Source organism: Puma concolor, chromosome A1 (genome assembly GCF_028749965.1).
Source record: "Puma concolor isolate L17-30 chromosome A1, mPumCon1.1.hap2, whole genome shotgun sequence".
Lineage (NCBI taxonomy): Eukaryota > Metazoa > Chordata > Mammalia > Carnivora > Felidae > Puma > Puma concolor.
This window is the reverse complement of record NC_141667.1, coordinates 151,735,961-151,755,373: the sequence shown is the minus strand read 5'-3', so window position 1 is coordinate 151,755,373 and position 19,413 is coordinate 151,735,961. Positions and strand designations below refer to the sequence as shown.

The 19,413-nt window shown below is 43.3% G+C and overlaps 2 non-coding genes across 2 annotated transcripts; both read right to left on the bottom strand.

The window, feature by feature from the left end:
• Positions 1–14,785: 14,785 nt before the first annotated feature.
• TRNAP-UGG (transfer RNA proline (anticodon UGG)) lies at positions 14,786–14,857 on the bottom strand. Its single transcript has one exon. It is a non-coding gene; the product is annotated as a tRNA-Pro (tRNA).
• A 2,526-nt stretch (positions 14,858–17,383) lies between these two features.
• On the bottom strand, positions 17,384–17,456 carry TRNAT-UGU (transfer RNA threonine (anticodon UGU)). Its single transcript has one exon. It is a non-coding gene; the product is annotated as a tRNA-Thr (tRNA).
• Positions 17,457–19,413: the final 1,957 nt, after the last annotated feature.

Sequence of the window (19,413 nt, the reverse complement as noted above, 5' to 3'; positions counted from 1 at the left end):
TGCTGCCACCACTGCCTGTCCACAGTAGAGGGAGCCAACAGCAAGGCTCTCCCCCTGCACATCGGAAATCGAATCCCAAATAACTGGAAGCATTAGTTAGAGCCTGCAAGCTGTGACTGAAGAGCTTGCAGTGATTAGGAATGTCATTATAAGTATAACTAAGAATTTTTTCTCTAGATGATTGGTTGTATTTTACAAAATATGTGCATTGAGATAGTAAATTATTCACAAGGTTGGGAGGGATTAAGTCTGTCCACACAGCTGTCCCCTGCTCTGTCCAGGCAAGAGGGTGTGCAGTGCCTGCTCTTTGCTTACTTATTACCTTCTGGTTTCCCCTTGTTTCCTAGCACTCATCATGAGTGTCTATTCTGTTTTATTTCTCACTAAAAATTCTTGGGTTTGCTCATGCATTCCTTTGAGCTTAGTTAATGGAGTGAGCACAGAAGAAATGACACCTTTCTGATGTGCTGGTGGTAGGGGGTGTGAGGGTCCTGACTATAGGGTGTGTCAATAATCCTGGAGGGAGATGATTGTGGCAGTGGAGTTGTCCAGAGCTACCTAGTGGACATGAAAAGCCAGGAGCATGCTGGCATCATTTCCAGAAGGGGGAAGGTGCAGAAGCTGCTGTTTGGAGAATGGAGAGGGCATGTGTTTGTTCTGGTGTGAATCTGGAGCTTGTGGGGTGGGAGAGACTTGGAGTGGAAGTGAAAGAGGAAGCCAGGTGACAGATCTGAGCTAGAGTTAAAAATCAAGAGCTGTTGATCCTACTGACAGGCATGGAAGGGGACATGAGAAAGAGGCCCAGACCCTTGTCCTGCAGAATCCAAACGTGGAGGAGGAGAGTCAGACACAGAGGCTCAGGAGGTGGGACAAAACTAGATGTGGTATCATATTACAAACTCAGTGTGTTGATGCTTCAGAGAACTGAAAAGGATGGTAACTGAATAGTGTTCATGGCTCTTACTATACGGAGGTCACTGGCAACCATTGTGAAAGGTGTAATGTGTGTTGGGTGATTCCCTCATCAACCAACAGGGATGCTGTTACTTCCACCCTGCCTGAACTTGGGGTTACAAGATGATCCAGTAATCCCACTTCTAGAAATATAACCAAAGGCAATATAATCAGTATTTTGAAAGATATCTGCACCCCCAAGTTTATTGCAGCATTATTTGTAGAGGCTACTTTTCGGCAAACAGGCTTGAGCAATGAAATACAGACAGGCCCATCAGGCAACCCACCTCAAGATATCAATAGGCCCTAACTAATCAGTGGGCTACTTACAACTAGGCACAGTACCAAAAAAGGGAAAATTCTTTAGGTCACCATACTGCCTCACCTTCCTGCTTTAAGAATGGTCCCCACCCACTGCCTCTTTGCAGACCGCCTCTCCTCTGCTGTCCTGCCCTTGCGGGACCCCATTTCCTTGCAGTGTGTCCAATAAACTTCTATCTCCTTTGTTCTGCCTCAGGTGAATTCTTTCACCTCCATGCCATTTGTTTCCACCTGATCATCACTCCACATTTGGGTGGACTCCACAGTTATCCAACTGAGAGACACCATATTTGGTGGCTAGCACAGGGAGACTTTGTGGCCACCCTCCCCCTGCCACATCTGGGGGAACCCCACATGAGGAGCCTTTGCCAGAATGGGACTCTCCCCAGTTCTCCGGGAATTTCCCTGGACTTTTCCTCTAGTATTCCTTGGGGAATTGATGACTACCCGCCAATGTTACTTTTGGGTAAGAATTCCAAGCCCCACAGGGGAACCAGCCAGACCTCCCTTGCCCTAAAGGGTGAGAGATCTCCCTTTTGCCCTTGCAGGGACCCCTCCTTCACTCTCTTTTCTCTTTCTGGCCCTTCAGCAGTCTAACCCTAGTACCTCGCAGACAACGAAGGCCTTCAGCTAGGGCGGCTTCCAGTGTGGTTTAAAGGTCAGAGAGTGAACAGGACCGACACTACCTTCAGATGAGGGTGAAAAACCCCTTTCCTCTGCTTTCTCACTCCGTCCACTGAAGTCTGCTCCCAGAGTCTAGGGCAACTGACAGCTCGCCCAAGGTGACTTCACACACGTTACACACTTGGTTAGGACGCTTTCTTGATGCTAGCTGCTCTCAGCTGCCTCACTTCTTTGGGCCTCTGTCTCTTTCCCTCTGTTCCCACAGATCAAGCCACCATTTTGATCTGCAGGCAAGCACGTTCCCACCCATCTGAGTGGTGAGTCCTCTGCCTCCTTTTTCTGACCGGGTTGGCCAAACCCCTATCTGGCTCTCCCTGGTGCCACAGGACGCCCCAATAGGAAGTGTCATGCCATTTGCCGTGACCTTCTTTTGGTGGGACACCCCCCCTCGCTCCCAACTGGGTGAGATGCCCCAAGAGTCAGTTGCTCCGTATTTGCTGTGACCCTCTTGGTGGGACGCCCAAAAAGAGTCCCCTCATATAGGTCCAGTCCTTTTTCAGGTCAGCGGGACGCCCTGAGCGAAATCATGACCACCAGTAAGAGCTCCATTCCCTTTGGCAATCAACAAGCGGGTCTTACCATGGAACCCCTTTTCTTCCTTCAGCCTCACCCTTGGACTGTGTTCTTAAAAGGTGGAACAAATTTGACAAACTCCCAGATCAAGAGGTATCGCACTCCCTGGGAACTCTCTTTTCTAAGAGTAATTTCCAGCTTGCCCTCCTTTGCTGGAACTCCTCCAGCAAAGTGGAAAGTCCCATAACTGTTTTGCTCTGTTTCATGGCCCTAAATCAGGACCCTAAGAGCCTATTAGGGAATGTGCTTGGCCACTAATCAGGCTAAATAAACTTCCTTCTGACATATTGGAGGCTCTCTCACTGTTCCTTCTCCTAACAGACCCAGGTTACTCTTGCTGTATTGTAGGGGCTTCTTCCTCATTCATTTCCTGGGTTAATATGCTATGATTGGAGCCAACTGTCTCTGGTTAATTCTACCTCAGGAAAGGGACTCTATGGGATAATCCCAAGCAGCTGCACAGAGCCTGGCATGGGGCTCAAACCCACCAACCAGAGATTATGACCTGAGTTGAAGTCGGAGGCTTAACCAACTGAGCCACAAGGCACCCCTAAACTGATTGACTTTTGAGTGGACCCAAGTGGAACATAATTCAATATTTAAACTAACTGAAACTTTTACTCTACCAAAGTTTATAAAAGGTGAAAAATAAGATTGTGTTATCTCTGTTGCAATTTGTCAGCAAAAAGATGACCTGGAGCACCTGGGTGTCTCAGTGGATTAACCGTCCAACTCTTGATTTCGCCTCAGGCCATGATCTTATGGTTCATGAGATCGAACCCTATATTCAGCTCCTCTCTGAGAACAAGGAGCCTGCCTGGGATTCTCTCTGTCTCTCTCTCTGTCTCTCTCTCTCTCTCTCTCTCTCTCTGCCCCTACCATGCTCAAACATACACACTCTCTCTCTCAAAATAAATAAACATTAAAAAAAAAAGATGACCTAAAATGATGGTTAGTTTTATCTGTCTCAAATTTTTCACGGGTATTGTTAAGATAGTCTTTGCTAACCTGAAACTTTAAACTTTTGCTGGATGATAAATTGAGGTTGAATTCATTGGACATCTAAGTCTTTTCCAAATGAGATAAAATACAAAATCATTGATTACTCAACATAGGTTTGTGCTTTTGACTTCTTATTGCAGAGAAAGTAATGATATTTGAGTCTGTCGTTAATCATACTTTGTGCTTAGTTGATTCACAAATTTGCCATCTAACGAATTCTGGTGTAACAGTTCACAACTGGTTACTACTTAGAAACCTTAGTCTCCAGTGAAAACTAAGAGTTAAGACTGAAGGAAATAAGGGAAGCAATACTGTATGTAGGAAAGTGGGAGATATGTAAGAAAGTCATAAGGAATGGGATTACATTTTTGTTGAAGGTAAGTAATTTTGTCCTAAAATGAGACTGATGGCTTGGAGAGAAATGGCTTGGGATAAAATCTAATTGCAAAGGAAAGTTGTAGATGGTCTTTGTGAAGGGAAATCTTTGGAAAGGAATTTTATGCTGTCAGGACAGACTAAGGTTAAAATGAATGGATTTTAGAAGTACACTGATGTAAGATTAAAATTCTGCTTTTCTCTCTGTGAAAAAGGCAAAGTTTTCTTGCATCATTGGTTTGCTTTTAATAAGAAAATGTAAACAAAGTTGTTTTCTCTTTTTGTCTGCCCAGAAAAAACAGTTTCTATGTTTTGTGCTTATCAGGTCTTTGATTTTATCGGTAATCCTATTCAGGCATGTGCTTCAAAACTTTCTAAGGTTTATAACAAATTTCCCTGAGATTTAAATAGTGAACGAAGTCTGAAATCTCTTTGAATAGCTAGGCTTGTTTATTTGGTATTTTAGTTTCAGGTATAAGGTCATCACTTGATATTCTGGGTTTTTAAGTGTTATGGGGCACAGAAATAACCAAATTCCCTTGTCAGCTACTTCATAATGAACTCTCATATCAGATCATTAACAATGTCTGGTTCTGAGTTTTTGTCATTTATAGTTATTGTTCTGATGCTCTTACAAAAGGAATTTTGTCTTCAAGGAGATTCATGAAAAATATTTTTTTAAGTCTTAATATCTTTAAGATTGTAAAAGTGAAATGGGTAAAAATTTCCAGACCTAAACTAAAAAGCTACATTCAAACTGACCAAGAATTAGTAAATGGTACTAAATGAACTGAAGACGATGATTATAGTTTTGTGACTCTTGTTTGAAATGTTGCTGGTTTCTAATGTTCTTCCAGATTAAGGAAATTTTCTCATAAGATATCTATGACTTATAAAAATGTGGTAAGTATTCATTTGTGAATTGAAACATTTAACTTTTCTCTACCTGAACTCTCTAAAATTCAAAAAGTCTCTAAGTATTTCTTCTTCCATGGCAATCATATCATTTGCATAAGTTCAATAAGAATCTGTTCTCCTTGTAACAGGGCACCATTGGAAACATTGGTTATTTTACCCAGGCTTTGACTGGAATGTCCTATTTGAGAGAGACATCCATAGACTCAGATATGACCAGACAGCTTTAAGGAACTGAAGTTAACTTTATGAAACATGGGGTCATAAAGCCTCTTGGAAATGTTGGCCTGATACCTTGTTGACAGAGTTCCTAGCAGCCTTACCAGGTGAGTAAATAATGTCACTTCCTGGCAGGTGCAGGAAACTCAGGATGTTTGGGGAACCTCGAGAAGAGAAATTCACCCAAATCTGAAGGTATTGCAGGCATGTCTAATGTCAGGTGTTTGGTTAGGCTTCTGGTCTAGAGAGACTACTAAAAGTTCAATTGAAATTCCTTATAAAGAGTTCCAGTAAAGCAAATTTTCTTTTTAAGTTTATTTTTTATTGTTATTTATTGAGAGAGAGAGCAGGGGAGGGGCAGACAGAGGGAGAGAGAGAGGATCCCAAGCAGGCTTCATGCTGACTGCGCAAGGAACCCAAGTTGGGGCTTGAACTCACTAACCGTGAGATCATGACCTGAGCCAAAACCAAGACTCAGACACTTAACTGACTGAACCACCAGGTGCCCCTCTAGCAAAGCAAATTTTAAAAGATCTATATGGCTAATCACTGTTCTTGCTGAGCTTATGTAAATAATTAAGCCAAGTTTATTAAAATTGGATTGTTTTAAAAGTGTCTTGATTTGCCTATCTCTGGAATAAGGGTGATTTTAGAGAGAAAAAATATGTTTTGGGGCACATAGATGGTTCAGTGGGTTAAGCTTCTGACTCTTGGTTTCAGCTCAGGTCATGATCTCACAGGTTGGGAGTTTAAGCCCTGCATTGGGCTCTGTGCTGACAGCTACAGAACCTGCTTGGGATTCTGTCTCCTTCTCTTTCCCCCTCCCCGACTTGCTCGCTCTCGCTCTCTCTCCCTCTCTCCCTCTCTCAAACTAAACATTAAAAATAAATAAATAATATGTTTCAATAACACACCTTTGTGGATGTTAAGTTCTAGTTCTGATTATCTTTAAACGTTTCTTGCCTCAGCTGGACAACTTTGAAGTAAATTGCCACAATAGCCCTTGTATGGACAATCTTCATGCTGATTATTCTGTGGGGATAATAACGGGACCTGATGGCATATGATTATTTAAAGAGCTGGAAAATGAAATGGATTCCCCAACAATTGTACAATTTAGCTAGCACTTTGACCATTTCCATGTAGCTAGAAAAACAAAATTTCTCCTTAAAAGTCAGCATATACCCCACTTGATAGGATTAACTATGGGTTTGTGAAAATAATGGGTGGCCGGCCCCACTTTCCTTATGACTAGATTGGGTGATGCACTAGGGGATGCCCATATCCCCAGACAATTCTTCTTCTATTTGCCAATGATTCTCACAGTTAGGACATTGTTACACCTAGACATCAGAGAGCTTCTTGATGGTTTTATCCCTTAGCCATATTTGTCCCAGAAGCCACCTCTATTGATATAAAATTGTAAATAGAGGCTTTAGCCAAGCATTCAGCAGCCACCTTTAACTAAACTCAACATGCAGTTATGGACAAATTGAAACAATGGCCCTTAAATCCTGACTGCAGCTCAAGGAGGAACCTATGCTTTATTGAAACAGAGTATTATGTATATACTCCAAATTACCACAAAAATGTGACTGAGTTACTAACTGACAAGAATACTCAATTGGTGCTTTAAACAATCCCTCTCTTTCCTTTAATGATTGGTTGGTGTTCTGGTTTTTGTCAACTATCAAAGGACCCTTAGTTGGGCTTCTTTTTCTTTTTGTTTTCTAATTAGTGTGTTATATCCCTAGGGCAAACTGTCTCCACCTTTAATGACCACCAAAACCAGCACAATTCAAAACCTAACTCCTCTTTCTCAGGTAACATACATCCAAAGTTTACATCCTGGGATTGGGTATACCTTAAGACTGTTTCACAGGACAAAAAGCCTATCTGCACCAGGCCTGATCAGGTCCTCTTGACCACTCCAACAGTAGAAAAACTTCACAGCTTCTCCTCGTGGATCCATCTTTCCAAAATCAAGACCTCTCTGGCCCCAGATAAGGAGCCCTTTGCTAAGCGAAGCTGCGAGCAGGTGGGAGATCTATACCTATTATTCAGAGGAGACCCTGGTGATACACACCCAGAGGCCTAGAGGCCCATGAGTCTGGCCCATGGCCAATCTCTACTCTCACATTCAATCATTCTATGATATTCTCTTAGAAAAACGCCCCTCGATACTTTCCTCCCAAAACTCTTACAATTTCTCCTTCCCAATTCCAAGACTTCATTCTCCACCTTTTTCTTCAGGGTGACCTCTCTGAATTCACTTGGTCAGAAATCATAACTTACCTGGAGCTATTCCTCTCCCCAATCCCTTGATGTCTTGCTCTCACAATACAATCATCACCCCTTTGGGGGCTAAGTTTTGTCTTTCTCACATCATAACCTATAGACAGGCATATCAGGCAACTCACCTCAAAAATATCCATAGGCCATGGGGCACCTGGGAGGCTCAGTTGGTTGAGTGTCCAACTTTGGCTCAGGTCATGATCTCACAGCTTATGAGCTCGAGCCCTACATGGGGCTCTGTGCTGACAGCTCGGAGCCTGGATGGAGCCTGCTTCAGATTCTGTGTCTCCCTCTCTTTCTGCCCCTACCCCTCTCATGCGCTGTCTCTGTCTCTCTCTCAAAGATAAATCAGCGTTAAAAAAAAAAAATTTTTTTTAAATATCCATGGACCTTAACTAACCAATGGGCTACTTACAACTAGGCACACTTACTAAAAAAGGGAGAATTCTGTAGGTCACCATACCTCCTCACCTTTCCTTTTAAAGAATGGTCCATACCCACTGCCTTGTTGCAGACAGCTTCTCTGCTTTCCTGCCCACTATTCCCTTGTGGTGTATTCAGTAAACTATCTCCTTTGTCCTGCCTCAAGTGAATTCTTTTACCTTCCATGCCATTGACTTCCATCTGATCATCGCCCCACATTTGAAGGCCCCTGTCTGACCGAGAGACACCCCACTTAGACACCACATTATTCACAATAGCTAAGATGTGGGAACAACCTAAGTGTCCACTGATGGATGAATGAATAAAGAAAATGTGATATATTTTTAATGGAATATTATTCAGCCTTAAAATATAAGGAAATCCTGCCATTTGTGACAGCATGGATGAACCTGGGAAACATTATGCCAAGGAAAATAAGCCAGACACACAGAAAATAAGTGTTGTATAATCTCACTAATATGTGGAATCTAAAAAAGTCAAAATCAAAGAAACAGAGTAGAATTGTGATTACCTGGGACTGGGAGTTGGCAAAATAGGATACATTGGTCAAATTTTCAGTTATAAGATGAGTAAGTTCTTGAAACTTAATGTACAGCATAATGACTATAGTTAATATACTGTAGGGGTGCCTGGGTGGCTCAGTTGGTTAAGCATCTGATTCTTGATTTCAGCTCAGGTCCTGATCTCATGGTTCAAGAGATAGAGCCCCACATCAGATCTGGTATCAGGCTTCACGCTGTCCTTGCAGAGCCTGCTTGGGATTCTCTCTCTACCCCTCCACCGTGCTTTCTCTGTCTCTTTCTCAAATAAGTAAACTTTAAAAAAATATGTAGATAGTATACTTAAAATTTGCTGACAGTAGATCTTACATGTTGTCACCACACAAAAAAATTATGTAAGGTGATAGAGGTGTTAATTAGTTTGTGATTATTTCACAGTGTTTGTGTACAAACATTGTATTGTACACATTAAATATGTACAATTTCTATTTGTCAACCATACCTCAATAAAGCTGAGGGGAAAAGATAGGTTATGGAACAGCACTGTCAGCAGGGTCTAGGGATACAGGAGCTTACACACACAGGAGAGCCAGACAATAAAACAACAACAACAACAACAACAACAAGAAGTGACCCAGATGATTTCAGCTACTGATAAAGGCCAGGTTAACATTTGAAAAATCAATCAATATAATTCACCATATTAACTAAAAAAGAAAAACCATCTTATTATCCTAGTAAATGCAGAAGAAGCATTTGACAAAATCTAATATTATTTTTTTAGGGACATTTAATAACAGGCTTTACTTATTCTCCAGTAGAAACTTACATAATGTTTATGGCTAAACAACAAGATATAAAGACTACACAAAACATTTTCTGGATTCATAACTTTTTTATTGAGGTATAATTGACTTATATTCGTTTCAGGTGTATAACATAATGATTTGATATTTGTATATTTGATAATGTAGTATATACTACATTAGTACCTGTTTTCATTAACCAAAAGAAATCCAAAGATTTCATTTTTAAGGGAAAAGCTGTGACCATACTAATCCAGGTCTTTTGTAAAATCAAAGTAGTGTAACTTGAACTTTCAGAAAGTGGGCAATACTCCTCACTTTATGCCAGTTTGGTTTACCAAAGGTCTCATAGGAACATTCTACTTTCTTTTTTTTTTAATGTTTATTTATTTATTTTGACAGAGAGCAAGCTGGGCAGGGGCAGAGGGAAAGAGAATCCCAAGCTGGGTCCTCACTGTCAACACAGAGCCCGAAGTGGGGCTCTATCCCACAAACCGTAAGATGGTGACCTGAGCTAAAATCAACAATCTGACGCTTAACCAATTGAGCCACCCAGGCACCTCTACAACATTCTATTTTTGGAGAGCAGGGAAATCTATACTGCAAAAAGTCTAGTTAACATCTGTCACCATACATAGTTCTGTTTCTTTTTTCTTGTGTCTAATGTCCATTTTTGATAAAACTCAGCAAACCAGGAGAATTGACTCTCAACCCTAGAAAGGGCTATCATACTCAATGTTGAAAGTCTGAGAGCCTTCCCCCAAAGAAGAACAAGGATTTACACTCTCACCACTTCTATTTAGGATTGCTTTAGACATTCTAGCCAGTACAACAAGGTGAGAAAAGTAATTAAAGGCAACCAAATTGGAAAGGAAGAGGTACAATTTTCATTCGTCACAATGATGTAATATCTATGGGGAAAATCCACCACAATCTCCCCCCCCCCACACACACACACAAATACTAGAAGTAAACGTGTTTAGCAAAGTTACAAGATACATCATCGATAGCTAAAATAAATTGTGTTTCTATATACTAGACATAAATAATTGGAAATCGTTTTGTTTTAAAAAATAAAAGAAACTGCTCTATTCCATTGTGTTACTTTTAGACATGACTGAGAAACAACAAGTTGTGCGTAATTTCTGAAGTATTATAATGACGAAAATGGTGCAGACACAATCTGCATTTTGCAAGCATTACAGAGTTACAGCATGCCTCAACAGCTGAGCACTCACGGTTTGGTTTTGTTTTTTGGAAAAACCGAAATAAATGAATCATTTCCCCATGAGCTCAGCTGGCCCATTCACCACAGGCTCTAGACTTTGGATAGCCTCCAGCTAAGCAGGTTACCTGTGAGAAAAAAGACTCACTCTCAAGACTGGCTGTGATGTTTCTCTCCTTTCTCCTCTCTTTCTCTTATAAATCCTACATGTGCCTTTATTTGAGAAAATCAACCAGTTGATTGGTCTCTGTCATATTCCTGTGCAAGGGGATCTCAACAATCTCAACAAGTGAGTTTTGGAGCTATTTCCTGACTCTTCACACAGCCCCTCCTAATAGGTTGCAGTAATTCCTTAAACTGGCCACTGGGTAAAAGGTGAAAGGCTTATTTTAAAACCATCTGAAGCTTCTTAGAAGGAGCTGTGGACAAATACCAAATAACGTGTTTATTTTTTTTAAAGTTTTTATTTAAACTACAGTTGGTTTACAGTGTAGTATTAGCTTTAGGTATGCAATATAGTGATTCAGTGCTTCCATACAACACCTACCAGGTGCTCATCACAGCAAGTGGAGTCCTTAATCCCATGACCTATTTAACCCATCCCCTTTTCCACCCATCTCCTTTCTGGTAACCATCTGTTTGTTCTCTATAGTTAAGAGTCTGTTTCTTGGCTTGCCTCTTGCTCTTTTTTCCTTTGCTTATTTGTTTTTTTTTTTTTCTTAAATTCCACATATGAGTGAAAATATATAAATAAATAAATAAACTTAAAAAAAATCCCACATGAGTGAAATCACATGGTATTTGTCTTTCTCTAACTGACTTACCAAAAAAACATGTGTAAATGAGCTTCTTTGGTTTAGTTCCTAAGGGCTACACCTGACCCACCTCCTTGGCCTATTGCTTTCTGTTTAAAATTTCATAAAAGTAGGGTGAAATGATGTAGAAGGAATTTATGGCATGAAAGTATAATAATTACACTTCTTGAATATTTTTACAAACCAAGTTACAAGACAGTGCAAAGTATTTTTGTTAAAATAGTGTGTGTATTAAAATATGCATGAAAAGAATCTGAAAAGCTCTAAGCAAAATATTAACAATTGGGTGGCATTGTTGAAGGTGATTTTCATTTTCTTTATGCTAATTATTCTTATGCCTGTCTAATTTTTCTATACTGTGCACATATTGATGGAATAATCCTTGAGTTTCTAAAAATACAAATGGAAGTCCTAAGGAACTAAAAGAACTGGAGGAAGTTGACCACCCACATGACACAAGCAGCAGGGAGAGCACCAGGGTGCACCTTGGCCAAGGGTGCCTCTGTTTCTGCCCACTTTGGTGCAGTGTAACAGCAAGCCCATTTAGTCTCATGTTGCCAAATAAAAACAGAAAGTTAGCATTGACACACAGGAAGAAGGGAAAGCCAGAACTCCCTCTCACCTCACTGCAGGGTCACATTTTTAACAAGTTACTAAAACAAAAAGACTGAAGGAACTTGGAAAGGCTCTTATGCTGGGAGATGCTTCCATATCTGGTTCTTGTGTCTGTAACTGCAGTAGGCAGAATTCAAAGATGGGTCCCAAGTTTCCCATGCTGGTGTACATACCCTGTATACTCCCCTTCCCTTGAGTAAATACGAAGGGATATCATACCCATGATCATGATACATTTTATGGAAGAAGCAATTTTGCAGATATAATTAAGTTCACTGGCCAGTTGACTTTGAATAAATCCATTTTGGGTGGGCCTGATTTAATCAGGTGAAACCTCAGACAAAAGTGAAGTACCAGGGGAAGTTGCACTCTTGGCCTCAAGGGAGAAGTAAAGTGTCCTATTGTGAAAGGGTCAATGAGCCAGCAAGAGGGCTCTGAGAACAGCATCCAACAAACAGCCAGCAAAGCAATGGGGATTTTAGTCCACAACCACAAGGAACTGGAGTCTGCCTACAGCTAATAAGGTTGGGAGAGAATCCCGAGCCTCAGAGAATATGGCAGCAATGGCCAAAACCATGATTCCACCTGGTGAAACATGAGGAAAGGACCTTGCTAACTTGTCCCCAGACTCTTGACCCACCAAAACTGTATGATAATAAATTTGTGTTGTTTCAAGCCACTAAATTTGTGGCAATTTGTTATGCAGTAATAAAAATTAAAAATGGCCTTTTGAATTAAGGAACCCCTCTTTTTTAAAAAATTGTTATTGTGAAAAATATCTTTGTTGTGCAAATATTTTTACATGTGCAAAGATCTTAAGCACACAACTAAGTGAATACACACACACACGTGCCCATCACCCAGATCAAGGTAGTATGTTTCCAGCACCCGAAACTGTTACCTCCTGTCTCTCTGCCATCAGTACCTGCACTTCTTTCCCCGAAGTAACAGTATTTCTAACTTCTATCAGCAGAGATTAGTTTTGTTCATGCTTGAATATCTTATGTATGCAATCAACAGAAAATAGGATCTTTAATGCCTGACTTCTTTGTTCAGTATTAATGTGAGTGAAATCTATTGATGTTTGTAACAGTAAACTTATCTACTTCTGTTCGAGCTGCCGTAACAAAATACATGACTCAAATCTGTATCTATAGGAGGTAGACCTACTGGTGCAAGAAAAAGTTAACGGAGAATATTGATACTGATCACTAAATATTGATAGTTGTTTCTGAGTTGTGGGTTTTCTGGTGAATTTTTTTCTATTTTTTTTCCCGGATTTGCCGAGTTGATTTTACTTTTTTAATGGATTTTTATAATGGGGAGGGAAGGGAGGATACCCTGTATAGGATTCAATCTAGTGTGTTTTTTCAAGACCCGATACCTCCAGCTGAAACACTTGTTTAAAGGGCGGAAATCAGGGCATTCACTTTCGAATGTCCCCTCTCTGTAAACAGAGCTTTACTACTATTCTTACTTTCTAATCTTATACTCTAATAAACTTTTGCTTGCTGTTAGGAAGGAAGGAAGGAAGGAAGGAAGGAAGGAAGGAAGGAAGGAAGAGAAAAAGAAAAGAAAAAGAAAAAGAAAAGGAAAAAGAAAAGAAAAAGAAAAAGAAAGAAAAGGAGGGAAATCTTAGCAGAGTTGCACAGGTGGAGGCCTCTGAGATCTCAGCCACTTCTGAAAGTGCTGGTGCTATTGCCAACAAAAAACGTTATGGTTTTTTGTTTTTTTTTTTAATTGAGAGGGAGTGCAAGATTCCTACGCATTAATTTCTGAAAATAATATACACTCACAGTTTAATTTGAAAAAAAATTAAAAACAAGGTGAGATTATAGAAGGCTTCCTCTGCGTTCAGGCCCATTTCCCAAAGTGAGAGGTGGGAGTGACTTGAGTGTCTTTCCTAAAACCAAGGCGTGGGGTGTGCGCTTCGCGTACCCTTCTCTGACAGCGCTCGTGGAGCTCAGGTTCCCTGCCTGTGACTCTGGTTAAACTAATCTTTCCGGTCGGGATACGGTTCTGTTTTAACCTGTAATTTTTCCTCAATGCTTCCTTTTCCTGAAAAACCCTTGAAAAGTTATCAGCAGTGAAGACACCCAAAGGGACTTTGCAGCAGGGTAGTGTGGCTGAGCGGTCTAAGGCGCTGGATTAAGGCTCCAGACTCTTTGGAGGCGTGGGTATGAATTCCACCGCTGCTAGTTCCTTGACGTGCTTTATGCTATTTTGCTTTGGGTCACAAAAGAGGAATGAGGCAGAATTGGGAGCGCTCCGACCTCAGTGTCTGGGATTCCGTTTTAGCAGCGTGAGTCTGCTATGGATTGTCGGATGCTCTGTGCGGTCTCCGTGCGCTCTGGTGTCCTAGACAGTGAGTGGGTTGGGATGAGGTATTTAACAGGCGTACGTGGCTGAGGCGGAAAAACGGCTGTGTAGATACCGTTTCTCTCCATCCTGGAAGATCGCGCGTCTCTGTACAAGCAGAAGTGATGTGGAAGTCCTGAACTGGACCCTGGTATGTCCCATAGAGTCTCCAAGTGTACCCCAATGTAGTAAATTGCAAGTAGTAGATGATGGTGGATGTTCTAAATCAGGACCAAGTTTGATTTACAGAGTCTCCAAATGTTAAGTAGTAAGAAGAAAAATGGCAGGGGAAGCCCCACACATTGCTTTGGCCCAGCTTTGAACCGAGAATTTCCACGCGTATTAAGCGAACGTGATAACCACTACACTACGGAAACTTTTGGCTGGGGAATCCCTGTAAGACCTTTGATGATTAAGAGAGCCTCCCTGGGTACACTAGATGCAAAGTTCTACGACTGAGAAAAGATGGGTCCAGGTCCCATGCTGGCGGAAAACGAAGGCGAACGGCTCTGCACCCAACCCTTCACCTGCGACCCTCAGTTCTGGAACGGCTCGCTCACTCTCCTACCTGCTCTTCTTACTAAACCCCAGGACACTCAGAGCTCCGGGGTATGCCAACTCTGTTCAAGGACAAAACCATCCACATAAGGGACCTAGCTAGAAAGTTAGGAGAATTGAAAAAGCGGGCTCGTCCGGGATTTGAACCCGGGACCTCTCGCACCCAAAGCGAGAATCATACCCCTAGACCAACGAGCCACTTTGTACTGAGCTGTTTTTTGCTCAGCTTATAATCAGATTCTCCAAGAAGTAATTTTTATCACCGACGGAGATTTTTATTTTTGACATATTGAAATTGCTCTCTGGATCTGAGTCTCCCACACCCAACGCATCCCTACTCCACAGTCTGGGCATCTGCCATTAATCTCATCCGTAGATAGCTCGCCCAGCGTAAACGGTCCGTGTCCCTTGGTCCCTCTGTATGTAATCTGGAATCCGAAGGAGTGCCTCACTAGCAGCAGGTAGGAGCAGCAGGCAGGGGCAACTTTCCGCTTTGGGGACCGGGAGCCCCTGCCCAAGGGAGCCCAAGCAAGGCGCAAGTCTGGAGGCCCAGGGTCTGGGCTCAGAGGCCGGGAGAAGCCCAGGGCTCCTGGAGAGAACCGCGCCCGGGATTTGGAGGGGACGCGGGACTGACTGGGTCCTGAGCCGCCACAAGCGAAATGAAGTCGAGGTAGTAGTCCCTTCAGGTGGGGCGCCTGGTAAAAGGGCGAGAGCTTTTCTTTTATTGTTTTATGAAAACATGAAAAGCAACACACCCTTATTTGCAAAAGCTTCACAAAATGTAGGGAAGTGTAAGGCAGAAACAAGATGACCGGAAACCCCGTTCCCTTGGGGTGGCTGGCTGAAGTGGTGGTTGCGCAGCCCTGGAGGCTCGCACTAGAGCGCGCGCGCACACTGGGCACGCAGGCTGAATGCCCCGGCTCTCCGTCCCCGAAGCTTTGTCCCGAGATTGCACTGGAGCAGCCATCGGCTCCCGCCAAACCAGGGTCCTGGGCTGTGCGGGCGCTGTCCTCCCTCGTCTCAGCCTTGCTTTCCCTAAAAAGACTTTAACTGCGCTGGATTATTCAGTAGTAAAAAAACAAAAACCAGTGATTCTGATTTCCTGCTGTAAAATTCACGAAAATCCACTCAGAGCTGGTCCAAAGGTTTATTTTTGTGCAGCCAGCAAAGAAATTTCCTACACAACGGCAGTTATAAAAAATGAGTGGGAGACGAATGGTGGTTAACCTCCTCCAAGGAAAAAAGTGCTAATTTATCTACTGCCACTCCACGATCTTGCTCATCCCTCTGCATTGACCGCTCCATTCGCTGCTCCTCTCGGACTTTTCCTTGGAAAACACAATGCTAACCCGCCTCTTCGCCACAAGGCGTTGGCGTTGTCCTCGTCTCTTTTCGAGACGCACAAAGCGTTAGATGGGCTCTCTTCTGCCCTAGGCCACCGTGTGTCCTCGGCCTCCGTTACTACCACCTCCGTGTCGTAACCATTTGCTTCTCTTCTCTATGGAATTATATAACGAAAAGTACAAACTTCCACAATTAGTAACACCTGCCCTAAAGACTATAATTGTCCCATTTACTTCCGGCCTTTTTTTAACCATTTAGTTTTTCTTTTAAACAAAACAATAAAAACACAACTGCTGACCTTCTGACTTTGATTTATTTATTTATGCTGTTAAAGGAAGTCAAGTGTACAAAATGAAACTAAATCCCCAGTGAACAACTGGGGCGCTGCCAGATAGGCAGAGCCAGGCTCACGGAGGGTCTAGGGCACCATCCCGCCACGGCTTTCGCCCGCACTACCCTACTAGGCAGCCGTGGCTCAGGCAGAGGCGTGACCATGCCCCGCCGCGCTATCCCAGCCCGCAGGAGTCCTCTCTCCAAGTCAAACGGGACCTTCAGAAAAGTCCCCACGTGGGGACGCGGCTGACTCCTGGCAGCACTCTATCGCGATTCGGGTTTCGAAAACAACCCCGGCCTGGGGCAACAGAGTGGAGAAAACCGCTTGCGGAAACCTGGGTAGACGCCGGAGAAGAGGCAAAGGGAGTAAGCCGGTAGGGAGCGTGGTGGATGGGGGCCATAGGCCTTTGCACCGGCCGGCTCCCATCCAAAGAGCCTAGAGTGCTTCAAGACCCGAACAGACACGCCCAGGATAGGCCAGGAGCGTACCGGCACCTTCCGGCACCTGCGCGTCCCGGGCTCCTGGAATTCGTTGACCCTATGTTCCTGCCCCACTGGACAACCACCTCACTATGGAAGCTAGATTGTGGAGAGCAATGGCGAGCCAAGGGTAAGGCTTAAACCTAGTCCCCCTCCAGACTAAAATAGATTCCCAGGGTGCGTTGTTAAGAGGTGGGCACAGACAGGTGGTCCCCACTTAACGAAGAAGACAGAGACCAGGGCGACTCCCTGGCCTGAGTAGGTGAGAGGAGGGGAACGGAAAGACCTTCCACGAACTTGCAGAGAGCCTGCGAAGGATACCAGCGAAGGACCGCTGTGGAGAAGACGCGCGGAGCCAGCGGAGCCTGTGATCGAAAGGTCACGGACGCAGTGGGTTTGGTTCTTGAAAAAGTAAAGCCACTTTTAGTCGGTGGGCATCTAAGTGTCAAGGAACAGGCAGCTCCGCCTAAGGCCTGGTCTCTAAGAAAAGCGGAAATTCGTGTTGGCTCAAGCATCTTCCGCTTTTCCACCTTTGAGGAAAGGGTGGGGAAAAAAAGACGCGGCAGCAGGCCCCAGCGAGATTTGAACTCGCGACCCCTGGTTTACAAGACCAGTGCTCTAACCCCTGAGCTATGGAGCCAACCGTAAACTTTGTCTCTGCGCAAGAATACTTGATGCTGTCATCGTCTGCCGCGCAGCCGCAATGAACCACAGGAAGGAGCTAAGCAGTAACAAGCCGGCCGGCGTCTCTCCACGAACTAGGGCCCAGTTGGGCCCTCGCTGCCTCTCCGGGTACTTCAATAAGTGTCAGTGAGGCAGGCCAAACCGCAAATCCTGGGAGACAGGGCAGATCGTGTGAGAGATAGGGTGAGAGCACTACCCGACGTGGGAGGGGGCGGGGCCTCCAGTGGGCGGAGCTGTAGGAAGACCCGAGGTCCTTCTCCGGCTTGGGAGTCGGGGGCAAAGACGGGTTGGATAGATAAGTCCAAGGCTTATTCTGTATGAGAATGAGTCCAAGGTCAGGGCTGCGAGGGAGGAGTTAGGGTAAGGGTGTCAGTAGGCCTGTTCCGAAGGAATCCAGGTCCGGGCTGGTAAGGTGGGCTGTCAGTGGGCAGTGAGTGAGAGGCTGAGAGAGGGTGTTGGAGAAATCGGAAGGTCAGAGCGTGAGGAGGTGCTGGTGGGAAAAGGACTGGATCAGGGGTGGGGTTCCCTAGCCCCTGAGGCACCTTTAGGCAAGTTAGGAAAAGGCAACCTTTTGTAGCAACCTGGATGGAACTGGAAAGTGTTATGCTAAGTGAAATAAGTCATACAGAGAAAGACAGATACCATATGTTTTCACTCTTATGTGGATCCTGAGAAACTTAATAGAAAACCATGGAGGAGGGGAAGAAAAAAAAAAAAAAAAAAAGAGGTTAGAGAGGGAGGGAGCCAAAACATAAGAGACTCTTAAAAACTGAAAACAAACTGAGGGTTGATGGGGGTGGGTGATGGGTATTGATGAAGGCGCCTGTTGGGATGAGCACTGGGTGTTCTATAGAAACCAATTTGATAATAAATTTCATATTTAAAAAAAAATAAAATAAAAAATAAAAAAATAAAAACTTTCAAATAGTTAAAAAAAAAAATAAAGGAAAAGGCAACCTTTGGGGCCCACCTCAACTCTGGAGGTGCTGGTTCTGTAAAAGTCCCTAAAATCCCAGGGGATAGAGAGCAGGGTGAGAGCCCAGGTGAGAGACAGGAGCCCTAGTCCTGCAACGGTCAGGAAGTTGCGGCTGTACAAGATATGGAAGCAGCCCAAGTGTCCATCATTGATGAATGGGTAAAGAAGAAGTGGTATATATATACAATGGAATGTTATTCAGCCATAGAAAGGAATGAAATTTTGCCATTTGCAAGCACATGGATGGAGCTAGAGAGTATAATGTTAAGTGAAATAAGTCAGAGAAAGGCAAATACCATATGATTTCACTCGTGTGTGGAATTTAAGAAACAAATCAAGTGAGCAAAGGGAAAAAAATAAGATCAAGAAACAGACTCTTAACTATAGAGAATGAACTCATGGTGATCAGAGGGGAGGGGAGGGGAGGATGGGTTAAATAGGTGATGGGGATTAAATAATACACCTGTCATGATGAGTACAGGGTGATGTATGGTGTTGAATTAACTATATTGTACACCTGAAACTAATATAACACTTTATGTTAACCAACTCAAATTAAAGTAAAATTTTAAATTAAAAAAAAAGAAAGTGACTGCTGTAAGTGATGGACCTTGCCCTGGTGGCCCAACCTGCTTTATGGTCCCTGCAAGGCCAGGTGACTTAGATCCATGGGCACCCTCAAGTCTGTATGCTGAGGAACCATTTAAGGGTCTGTTGTCAGGGAACTAGCTCATGCAATTCACAAGCATCTGGGACTAATGGGTGGGGTCAGAAGGACCCAAGCTAAGCCAGTCATTGCTTTCAGAGACCTGAACACCTAACAGATCTTAGGATCCCAAAGGATGGAAGAGAAAATTGCATACAATCACACATACCCTCACACCAGCATTGTGACATCCAAAGTCACTACATTGCCTTGTTGACCAAAAGAGAACAT